At 51.8% G+C, this 11,819-nt stretch overlaps 1 pseudogene; it reads left to right on the top strand.

The window, feature by feature from the left end:
- Positions 1–8,939: 8,939 nt before the first annotated feature.
- LOC128943458 (uncharacterized) overlaps positions 8,940–11,819 on the top strand; it is a 48,467-nt pseudogene continuing 45,587 nt past the window's right edge.

Here is an 11,819-nt window from a genome sequence, read left to right as displayed (position 1 = left end):
CAGTTTGCTCCAAGATGCTCTTCTGCCTCCATTTCCATGCTCAACACCTCAATCTCTCCTGTCTTCCGTCCAGGCTTTCAATATCCTGCCACTGCCAGGTGTGCTGCAGCCAGGAGAGAGCCAGCAGGTCTCCTCCACCTTCTCTGGCCAGCTCAACACCACCTGCAATGTCCCAGAGCTGTGCCACATGGAGGGAGGCTCCACCTCCGAGGTGCTGGTGCCCAGGGCGGCCTCACGTGTCAGCTCCTCCCTGAGCCCCCAGGAGATCAGCTGTGGCTCACAGGCCCCTCTCAGGGACAGGTGAGTCAGCCTTCCGTGGGTTCCTGCTCTGCCATGGGTTATTGTCCCTGCAGGGCTTCCCTGCTCCAAGGCCTCTGAGCTCAGAGGAGCTGCAGAGCAAAGGCCAGCAGCAACACAGGGATGGCTACTCTGAGCTCCCTGGCTGCCAAGAGAGGAAGGACCTTCTTCTGTTGAGACAGAACATCTTCTCTATTTGAGTTCTGAGCCCTGCTGGCTTAGCTGCTGTCTGCAGAGAGCTTGGCTCTGGGCTTGCCTTGGCACCACCTCTAGAGGTGTCTTGAAGTCCATGGTGTTGAGTGGCATCTTCTTCATCATCTGCCTTCTTCACCAGAACAGTGGGATTGTGGTATGGGCAGGCGTGGGGCACAGAGCAAACCTTGCTTTGGGTCCTGCTCCTGCCACAGATGAAGTCCTTGCACTGCTGATCTGCCAGGGATCTCCTTATGGTGGGACAGCAGCCAGAAAAGCTCCTGTCCTTTAGGCTCCCCTGCAGCTGCAGCCGTAGGCAAGCACAGGAGAAGCTCAGCTCCAGCAAGTCAGCCCAGCTCAGGACACACAGGCACAAGTGTGGAGCTGGGAGTGGAGGCTGCTTAAAGCAAGCCTGTGCATCAGGACTTCTTCAGGCCAGGCTGAAGTTGGTTTCATGGGGAGGAGATGGATGAGGCTGCTTCCAATGGTTTCCATGGCAGCCAGCACTGGTTTGCTTGGTGCTTGGTCCCAGCTGGGTTCCAGCAGGAAATCTGCCTGACAAGAGCCTGTCTTGCAGGAGAGGGGTTCCTGCAGCCTTTGCTTTCTGACTGATAGGATTGTTCTCATGAAGGAGCAGGCTAGGAGTCTTTAAAACCGAAGATCACGGACAGAGACTCTAACTAATTAAAGTTAGATTGTGGGATGTTTAATAACACCGGCGGGCGGCACCAGAGCCGTCCCTAAAAGGCATGACCACGCTGTCCAAGGTTCTTTGCCCTCTCCTTATTTCCCAAGATCTTACATACAATACATCTGCACAACCCCAGCACCTCCCATCCCTGCTCTGTATTCAAATGAGGTCATTGGTCCTTCACTCCTGTGCAATTCTTCCCTTGAATTGGGTTGGTGGTCTCGAATTGGGTCAGTGGTCTTAAGGGATTAAGTCAGGAATATCTTCATCAGATCTCTGTGACCCTCTGGCACCATCCAAGGTCCCCAACTTAGTGATTGATTGACATCAAGCCCAGGTGCTAACCATTGTTCTCCTGGTTTCAAGATGTTCTTATAACAGTTCACTTCCTCCACTTCCTTCGAGAAAGAAGCTCCTAATGGTCAACAATAGCACAATCAGCTCCAGCTTAAGCATCTCATAATCATTAACCTATGGTCTGCCTATCTAACCTACATCCTGATCAATGGGAATTGCTTCTAACCCTCAGCTGAAATCTGAACTCTTTAAAATCATGCTTCAGCTATGCCCAGGGAGAAGGGAGCTGAATGAGCTGAGTAAGAACTGTTGGAGCGCTAAGCAGATGTCAGCAATCTGTGCTCTGCTTTAAACTGGGAAGCCAAGAGACAAAGGGCGTTTCCAGGCACCAGCGCAGAGAGCTGCTGGATCAGCCTTTGGCAGGGGCTGGAGGGGTCTGGCTGTGCCTTCAGAGGGAGCTTGCACAGCCAACACCTTATGATGACAAAGCTCAGGTTTGGCTGGTCCTGGAGGTCCCCTTCCACCCATGCCCTCACTTGGGATGTTCCCAACCTCTGTGGGTTGAGGAGAATTCACGGAAATGGCCTCAGGGTCAAGGAATGAAGTGCAGGGCCAGCCAGGACTAGGGAGCCCAAGTTTCTGGTGGGACTCGCAGCCATGTTTTCTGTTTTGTCTGCAGAAGGGAGCTGAAGGAGCCAGCTCAAAAGGTCGAGGAGGAGGCAAAAGCCTTAGAGGAGGAAGACAGGGGGAAGGAGGAAGAGAGGCAGAAGAAGGAAAAGAAGAGTGTCTCTGTTGGGAAGCAAGCTCCAAAACCAGCGAAGGGGAAAACCAAGACCCGGGAGAAGAAAGAAGCCCATGTGAAAGCATCACAGAGGAAGGAAAGCAGAATCCCAGAGAAGAAGGAAAGCAAAATCCCAGAAAAGAAGGAAACCAAATTCCCAGAGAGGAAGGAAACCAAAATCCCAGAGAAGGAAACCAGAGCGCCAGAAAAGAAGGAAACCAAAGCCCTAAAGAAGAAGGAACCCAAAGCTCCAGAGAAGAGCGAAACCAAAGCCCTAAGAAGTGCGAAAGCAAAGCCCTAAAGAAGGGGGGAACTGCAATCCTAGAAGACCCAGCTGAGCTGGAGAACTCTTTACTCTTTATTCACAAAATTCGTTTTACACAGTTTGACAGACCTCGTGTGCAACATTAGTTAGTTCATAGATTTCCTAGCAGTTCTTCTGTTATTGGTTAATAAAATAGATTTTACTTGTGCATCAAATCTCTCTATTGTATTGTTTACCTCTTCACTGATTCTCATGGGACAAATCCCTTGTTGTTGCAGGTGCATTTGTTTTTCAGCCTCAGAATAGATTGTTCACAAAGTCTCATTCTTCACACGGGAACTTGTAACTGCTTAGCTGCACTCAGAAGAGATGACAGGCCAGCTATTAATATGGCAGAAGAAGGCCTGATTTCAAAAGGACTTTCTTTTATCATTATTCTACCTGTCTATGACATCTCCCCCTTTTCGTTCATTTAAAAAAGGCTCCTATGTCCTGATGTTGAAACAGCTCACTCTTGTGAGGGTATTATCTCATCACAGTTGTCACTGGTTATCTATTAGATATGGGATAAGATAGATAAATGACCAATTACAATCAACAAAACTTACCAAATTCTATCAAGTCATTGACACAGGGTTTTGCAGCATGAGAAAACAAAAGAAAAATATCCAATGTCTCTTAGGGAAATGAAAAGAAATGACCATTGTTTCCAATTAGTTGAGAAGGATGAGAAAGTCTGTGAGCTGGAAATGCTGATCTTTGACATCACTGAATGTCCTCCTGGGCAGTGGAACAGGGAATAACTGCAGAAGGTTCGTAGGAGCACTGTACCATGAGGATGCCATGAGGCTTTTGTTGGCAAATTGCCTCTGTCAGTTTCCAGCCACAGCCATGTCTTGGCAGTGCTCCTTCTGCTCCTGCTCTGGCCACAAAGGCTGCAAGGTGATGGGGTTATTTCTCCTTTCACTGGGCCTCATTTTTTCAGAACTGATCAGTATCTGATGGAATGAACAGGTGACTGCTTTGAACTGCTGATGATAAAACACAGGCACATCTTCTCCTGAAGTTAATGAATTGATTAGGCTTCACTGTGATAGAGCCTATTGGGATTTAGATGTGATCTTTTTTCCAAATTTCTCATGTAAATATTGCATTATTCAAAATGATTAGTTGTCCAAATTTCTCATGTACATATTGCATTACTTGAATGTTCATAAGGCGTTCATTCCTCTTCTTTTTTGTTTTTTAAGAATGAGATGCATGTCTTTTTTTATAAGTATGATGAAACATCATAGCAAAATAATACATGCAGTGAACAAGAAACTTACAGCAATTAGGAATAATTTGGATCCAACAATCAGGAATATTTCAAATAGCAGAAAAAGCTAACAACATAGGTTTCTTTCACGCACCAGAACCAAAAGAAAGTTTTCTTGGCAGTTCTCTGCTTTTAACCCCCTGTGTTCTCAGAGGCGTATCCATGTCCTCAGTGGCCACACCATGTGCCAATATTCAAATCTGGGCACCTATTGGTTTAACTACAGCATCCCAAAAAACTCACTTGCTTTTCAAACCAGGACAGAGGGTCTCTTTCCCTTCTGGCTGGCAAAGAGGTAACAAGGCCGACCCGGCCCCCATCTCAGCCAGGCCGGGCCGGGCGGCTCCTGCCGTGGGGCCGGGCCCATTCCCAGGGACCCCGCCAGGCCCCATCGGCTGCTGGGCAGGGCAGGGGAGGCCGCGGGGCCGAGGCCCGGCCGGGCCATGGCTGCAGTTGTGACCATCTGGGCTCTGCTGAGCCCTGCCCCGCCGCCAGCCCGGGCTGAGCCATGATCCACTGGGCCCCAGGAGCAGCCCCGGGCCGGGCCGGCTCGGCCAAGATTCTGCCACCGTTGGGGTTCAGCCGCAAGCCCCAGGCAGGGGGAGGAGAAGCCATCAGCCCCGGCCATGCTGCTGCTGAGTTCTGGCCTGGCTGCTGAGATCCTGGCCCTGCCCCAGTGCGGCCCATCCTGACACAGCCCCAGCGCAGCTGCTGCAGAAACCTCCATCATAAAACAGCTCCGGCCACAAGCACCGAGCCCGGCTGGGGTCACAGAACCATCTGCAGGCCCCGGGTGAGATATGAACTCTTTCAGTGCTTCCATCCTCCCTCGAGGGAGAGAAAAGGACAAAGTGCAGATACATACATGAGCAGCACAAAGACATGGGGGTCAGTGAAGTGGAAGCTGAGTCCCAGATAGGAGGGATGAGGAGATGTCTTGATCTTGGAGCTGAAATCCTCTTGTAAAGCAATGGAGAAGGATGTAATTGATACATCAGACTCTCTTTTTCCCTATAAGGCATTGAAAAGCATGGGAAGATGACTTGTTCAGCATAAACCTCCATGCTAAAGTAAGCAAACCTTGAAGTAGCTATGATCCCATGAGAAATTTGAACAGAGAAAGAGAGACTAGTGATGAGACCCTGTGCCTCATGAGGAGAAGAAGACCTCTGTTTGTAGATATGAAGATGATTTCAGAAATAGATGAAGAGAACCTTTGTTCCTAAGCAGCTCATCTTTAAACTAATACCCCATAAACTAACATGCCCATAAACACAGATGTGGCAAAAGATGTAAAAAAATGGGAGGGACTTCATGATTGCAGATTTTCTGGGAGGCTGATGTTCATGGGAATTGAGAGCCATGAGAAATATGTTTTCTTGTAAAGCTTCCATAGCATGGAAGAGAGACTCCTTTCCCTACGTGAATTGAAGAAAAACTATTCTAGAGGTGGCAAAGTGACTGAAAATTTTAGGTTTTGTCTCTTTCATTGTCAGTAAGAAAGAAAAGCTTGCAGGGAGAGGAGAAGTTCCAAAGGAGGAGAAGTTCCAAAAGTTTTTTTGCATTCATATTACTCTTTCTTCTAGTTACTGGTAATAAACTTTTCTTTATACCCTTTTAAAGTTTTGAGGCTACTTTGCCTTTCTCCTAATCCTACCTCACAGCAGGAAATAAGTACGTATAATCTAGTGAGTGTACTGGTATATAGCCAACACTGAACCCATCACAAACATTGCTGCATTCTCCAAGAAATCTCAAATTAGTGAACAAAAACCACTACAGACAGCTTCCTGATGAGCTCCATGAGAGCAGAGGGAAATCAAGGCAGAGCCATGGTTTGTCAGGATTTGCTTGATCCTCATGCGCCTCACTGTGCATTTGGAGCTGAGCCCTTGAACCTTAGGGCCTGAGAGGAGATTGCACAAACCTTTCCAGGAGTCAAAGTCAGAAGAAAACCGCAAAGTGTCTCAAGGCATTCATGGCTCCCACTGAGGTCCATCCCCAACACAGGCTCCTCATGGACTCCTTGGAGGACAGAATTGAAGGCCAGAATGGCACAAAAACCTCTCAGAGACTCAGCATGGAAAGGAAATTCCAAAGTACCTTAAAAACCTTGAGTATCTCAAAGTATTAATGAGCCCCACTGAGTGTCAGTACAAAGCTCCCAAGGGACTTGTTAAAGTAGATAATTGGGGTCATGATTGCACAAACCTCTCACAGAGTCTGTATCAAAACGGAAACACCAAGTACCTTAAAAGAACTGAAGTACCTTGAAGCATTAATGAGCCCCACTGAGTGTTGTTACTGACAAAGCCTCTCCAGGGACTAATTACAGCAGATAATTGGAGGCCATCATTGCACAAAGCTCTCAGAGACTCCAAGGCAAAAGCCAAACCCAAAGTCCTTTGAAAAACCTGCAATCCCTGCAGGGAGCATTCAGGAGTCCCCATTCCTGAGCAAGGCTCCCCAGGGACTCCTTCCAGCAGATCCTTGAGGCCACTGGGATGTGGGCTAGGGGGGATGCTGAGGGCAGGACAAGGGGCTGACAGTGCCCAGCCTGGCTGGGGCTGCGCCAGGAGGCCCCAGGGCCTCAGGACAAGGTGTCTCCTCACAGCCCTTGGTGGCACAGACCCTGCTGTGCCCCAGGGCACCAAGACTTGGCTTCTCTTTGTCCCCACCTGTCATCACTGCCTCCAGTTCTCTGCTCTGCCTGGGGTCTGGGGACACTTGCTCAGTCGTGTCCCTCAGTGGGACCCATTACAAGTCCAAGAAACTTTGGAGTTGGATTCTGACTTGGAGTTCTGGAGAGGTTTCTTCAGCTCCTTCTCAGGGACTGATGTTCAGGGCCTGAGCACAAAGCCCCAGAGGCTCATTACAGTCCTAGTCCTGTATCTGTGCTGCTGAGCTGAGCTGGGCTCCTGGTACAGATGCAGCTCCTGGTAACCAAGAAGAGCTTCAAAAGCACATTTCTCCTGATGAGCAGCTCTTCTGCCAGCCCAGCAGGGCTGGGACACTGCCTGCAGCCAGCCCAGGCACAGCACAGAGGCACAGAGAGCTTCAATCAGTCAGGGCTGGGAAGGTGCTGAGAAGTGCCTGGGGCAGAATCACTGCCAGCCCTTGGCACAGGAACCTCTGGCTGCAGGACAATGCAGCTGCAGCTCCTGGAGCCATCTCCTGCTGCTGGACCATTCCAATGCCTATAGACTCTGTGAGTACAACTCTGGGTATTTCTGGTGCAGGGGAGGTGAAATGCTCATGAAGCTCTGATGTACTGAGGGGTTCTGATCAGTCACAGAATATTTCCAAGACAAGGATTTTGATAAAAATGAGGAAAATTCCTAAGACTGTATTCAGTTTCCTACTATTGGAGGATGACGGGGAGGGGGTATAAATATTAAAGGATGATTATGAATTTTGACAAGTACCTGAGAAATCTGAACTGTTACTTTTAGTGATCAATAGGTTCACAGGAGATTCCTAATGTACTTTCAGCCACTCCTCTGCCCATGGACAGCACCAGCATCACCTTTGCATGACCCATCAGGCTCAGTCTGAGCTGTCCTTTCTCCAAGCTGCAAACAGAACCTGCCCCATCCAGTGCCCTGCAAACAGGCAGGGTTCTGTAGGACCAAGGAGAGTGCACAGAGATTTTTTGGGGTCTGTGAGTGCTGGCACAGAGAGATCAGGCACAGGGAAACACCTGCAGCAGGGAAATCTGCGGGAAGCAGAGAGAAGATCAGGGAATGAAAGAAAACAAAACCCAGCAATGCTGTGGCAGGGAGAGTTTAGAGATGCCCACAGGATCCCCTCCAGTGCAGCCCCTCCCTCTGAACAAGCCCCCTCCCTCCTGTGCCCCAGCCAAGCCTTTGCCCTCAGGGCCGGGGCTCCAAGGTGTGCAGCCCCTCCTGTGCAGGCAGAACTGCAGCAGAGCCGTGGGGCAGCTCTGCAGCCCCGGGCCCAGTTCCCTCTGCAGAGCACAGGGCTGGGAGCAGCTGCCCGGCCCTGGGGGCTCTGGCAGGGGGCACCGCTGGCTCAGGGTGACGCTGTCCCCAGTGCCCGGCTCTGGGCAATGCTGTCAGTGCAGCCAGGGAAGGAGCTGCATCTCCCTCATCCAATGCCATCATAAGGACACTTGGAAGTGTCCCTGAGATTTCAGCTGGGAGCTTCAATCCAGGGCGCAAACCTGTCCTGGAGTATCTCTGAGATATAAGATTGGTGGGGAAAGGCAGCGGTGTTGTTACACTGAAAATGCTGCTGGGTTGGTGAAATGAGCAAAGAGAGCCCTTGGCCACAAATGTGGAGCTGGGCTGTGGTGGATCCATCTGCTCTCAGCAGTACCTAAGGCATTTTTGGGAATAAACATGGGAAGTTGATCACCCTCCACCTGCTAAAGTTTAAACCCCTGACAAAATCTGAACAGATCAGAATGAAAGAACACCTCCCCTTAGTCTCCACTCATCACTTTGTCTCAGAGAAATCACTCTATTCTCCCGGGGGGCAGCAAAAATGCTGAGGGCTTATGATATCCAAGAATACCAAGACAGACATGGAGGGAGCTTAAAAAGAAAACTGCAGAACACTTGAACACAAAAGGAGGTCTGTGTCACTTACAGGGGACAGCGTATGGGAAATTGCTTTGATTTTGCTTACGGGTGTCTCCTCTATCTCTACACTGTCTTTTTCTCCATGAACAGGTCCACATGCCAAGGATCAGCAAATGTCCAACAGCAGCTCCATCAGGCACTTCCTCCTGCTGGCATTGGCAGACACGCGGCAGCTGCAGCTCCTGCACTTCTGCCTCTTGCTGGGCATCTCCCTGGCTGCCCTCCTGGGCAACGGCCTCATCATCAGCGCTGTAGCCTGCAGCCACCACCTGCACACGCCCATGTTCTTCTTCCTGCTCAACCTGGCCCTCACTGACCTGGGCTTCATCTGCACCACTGTCCCCAAAGCCATGCACAATTCCCTCTGGGACACCAGGGACATCTCCTACACAGGATGTGCTGCTCAGCTCTTTTTCTTTCTCTTCTTTATCATAGCAGAGTTTTCTCTCCTGACCATCATGTGCTACGACCGCTACATGTCCATCTGCAAACCTCTGCACTACGGGACCCTCCTGGGCAGCAGAGCTTGTGCCCACATGGCAGCAGCTGCCTGGGCCAGTGCCTTTCTCAATGCACTGCTGCACACGGCCAATACATTTTCCCTGCCCCTGTGCCATGGCAATGCCCTGGGCCAGTTCTTCTGTGAAATCCCGCAGATCCTCAAGCTCTCCTGCTCCAAACCCTACATCAGGGAACTTGGAGTTTCTGTTTTCACTGCCTCCTTAGCTTTTGGTTGTTTTGTATTCGTTGTTTTCTCCTATGTGCAGATCTTGAGGGCTGTGCTGAGGATCCCCTCTGAGCAGGGACGGCACAAAGCCTTTTCCACCTGTCTCCCTCACCTGGTTGTGGTCTCCCTGTTTATCAGCACTGGTATATTTTCCTATCTAAAGCCCCCCTCCATGTCCTCTCCATCCCTGGATCTGACCCTGTCAGTTCTGTACTCGGTAGTGACTCCAGCCCTGAACCCCCTCATCTACAGCCTGAGGAACCAGGAGCTCAAGGCTGCCGTGTGGAGACTGATGGCTGGATGCATTCAGAAAGACTAAATTAGATGACAGTTTTTGCAAATCACTTGTAATAAAAGTCATCTTAGATAGCTCTTGTTGGTTTTCTTGCTGGTGGTTTTTTTTCCCTTGATTGTAGTTTTTCCATATTTTCCAAAAGAAAAGCCACAGTTCATTCCATTTCACATTTTGTGTATCTCAAGAGTTCCTGTGGCCACAGACTGTGTCAAGGAGGGGCTGCAGTCTTGGTGGCTTTAAAGGAACTAAAGGATCTCCCAGCCAAGTTTTCTGCAGAGATGCCCTTTTGTTGCCTTCTCTGGAGGTGCAGCAGCAATGTCTGTGTGCAGAGCTGGGGGCAGATCAGTGCTGGCCCAGCAGCTGTGCCCAGCAGCAGCAGCCGCACTTGGTGTTGCCAGTGCTGCTGCCGTGGCCCTGCCCCGCTGCCCTGGTGGCCCTGGTGTTGCTGCAGGGCCTGAGTGCTCTCGGGGCCGGGCACAGCCCTGGGGGTGGCACTGCCGGGGCTGCAGCACGGACAGGCCATGGGCACTGCTGGGGCAGCGCTGACGCCTCAGGCCAGGGCCTGGGGGCTCCAGGCTCCTTGCCCAGGCTCTCTCAAGAACACGCCCAGGCCAATGCTCTGCACAGAAACCCCTGTGAGCAGCCTCAGGCTGGCCGTGGGCAGGCTGGGGGCAAACAGCACGGCTGGGGCTCTGCAAGGGCCCTGGGGCAGATGGGAAGGAGCAGCAGAGCAGGGGCTGATCCATCCCCAGTGCGCTGCACAGCTCAGGGCAGCGTCCCAGAGCATGCTCATGGAGCTGCCAATGACATCTCCCCTCTGCAGCCCTGGCCTCTCCCCCAGCTCACACAGGTGCCCCATCCTTGCAGGCACAGACACGGCAGCACTGGCTCAGCAGCCCCTGTTTGCATTGCACAGAGCAGAAGGAGCACCCCCATGCTGTTGGTTTTGGGACATGAACCTGAGGGAGCACAAATGCCATCTGCCCCTGGGGCCAGCAAGGGCTGGGGGACACCGGGGAAACCACTCAGCTTTGTCCTGGCCTCTGCAGTCAGGCAGAGAGTTTGTTCCCATCCGCTGAGAGTTCCCTGTCCCAGTGCAGACGCTGTTGCTCAGAGCCAGGGCTGCCTAGCAGCCACCCCCAAAATGCCTTCAGCATTTCCTTGACTTCACCTTTGCTTTTTTCACTCTTCCTGCCGCAAGTTTCTTCCTATTGCCCAGCCCTGTCCCCTCCCCTGCAAACAGCCCATCCCTGTTTGCCCTTTCCTCTCTGGCCCCACTCCCCATTGCAGTTCCTGACTTGGCACCATGGGAACGTCCCTTGGGCAGCAGGATCATCCTACAAGTGCTGCAGGAATTGTCTGCAGGCTCCTGCAGTGCCTGGTGCTGCTCCCTTGCCAGAGGCACCCCAGGCCAGGGGGGCACATCTGGGCTGCTGTGTCTGGCTCTGGGACTCCGTGTTCTGGGCAGTGAGGAGGAGCTGCAGAGGCTCTGCAGGACTGACAGGATGGGCTTTGGGGCTGGCAGGAGAAGCTGAGGGGCCTGGGCTGCTGCAGCTTCTGAAGAGGGGGCCCAGGGCTCCTCCTGCAACTGCTCCAAGGGTGGTTCCAGAGAATCCCAGAATCAGCAAGGGTGGAAAAGACCTTGGAGATCATCAAGTCCACCCTGTGCCCTGACACTGCCCTGTCTCCCTTGAGCCTCCTCTTCTGCAGGATAAACAACCTCAGCTCCCTCAGCAACTCCTCAAAGCTCTTGTGCTCCAGACCCATCCTCAGCCTTGTTGTCCTTCTCTGGACACGCTCCAGCCCCTCTATGTCCTTGTTAATTGGGGGCTCCAGAACTGAACACAGCACTCAAGGTGCTGCCCAAGCAGTGCTGAGCACAGGGGAAGAATCCCTGCCCTGCTCCTGCTGCCCACACCATTCCTGAGCCAGGCCAGGAGCCATTGGCCTTCTTGCCCACCTGGGCACACTGCTGGCTCATGCCCAGCCTGCTGTCCATCAGTCCCTGCAGGTCCCTTTCTGCCTGGCTGCTGTCCAGCCCCTCTGGCACCTTGTGGAAGGGAAGGGAAGGGAAGGGAAGGGAAGGGAAGGGAAGGGAAGGGAAGGGTCCAGATCCAATCCTTCCTGAAATGTGGGGTTTGCTGGCACTGCCAGTGCCTTGACCTGAAAATTTCCCTATTCTGGCACAGCCCAAGTGCAGCAATTTGCTGGCACAGAAATCCAAAACCCGGCAACTTTCTGCTACTGGGTCTGGCACCTCCCATGTCTTGTGTTTGCTGCCCCAGTACCCAGATTTGGAAATTTCCTGGTGCCCGCACAGCCCAAGTCCAGTGATTTGCTGGCACAGAAATC

The sequence above is a fragment of the Melozone crissalis genome, unplaced genomic scaffold (genome assembly GCF_028551555.1).
Source record: "Melozone crissalis strain CALT ecotype California unplaced genomic scaffold, PUWL_Pcris_2 ptg000046l_1, whole genome shotgun sequence".
Lineage (NCBI taxonomy): Eukaryota > Metazoa > Chordata > Aves > Passeriformes > Passerellidae > Melozone > Melozone crissalis.
The sequence above is the reverse complement of the archived record's forward strand: the minus strand, read 5'-3'. Positions and strand labels throughout refer to the sequence as shown.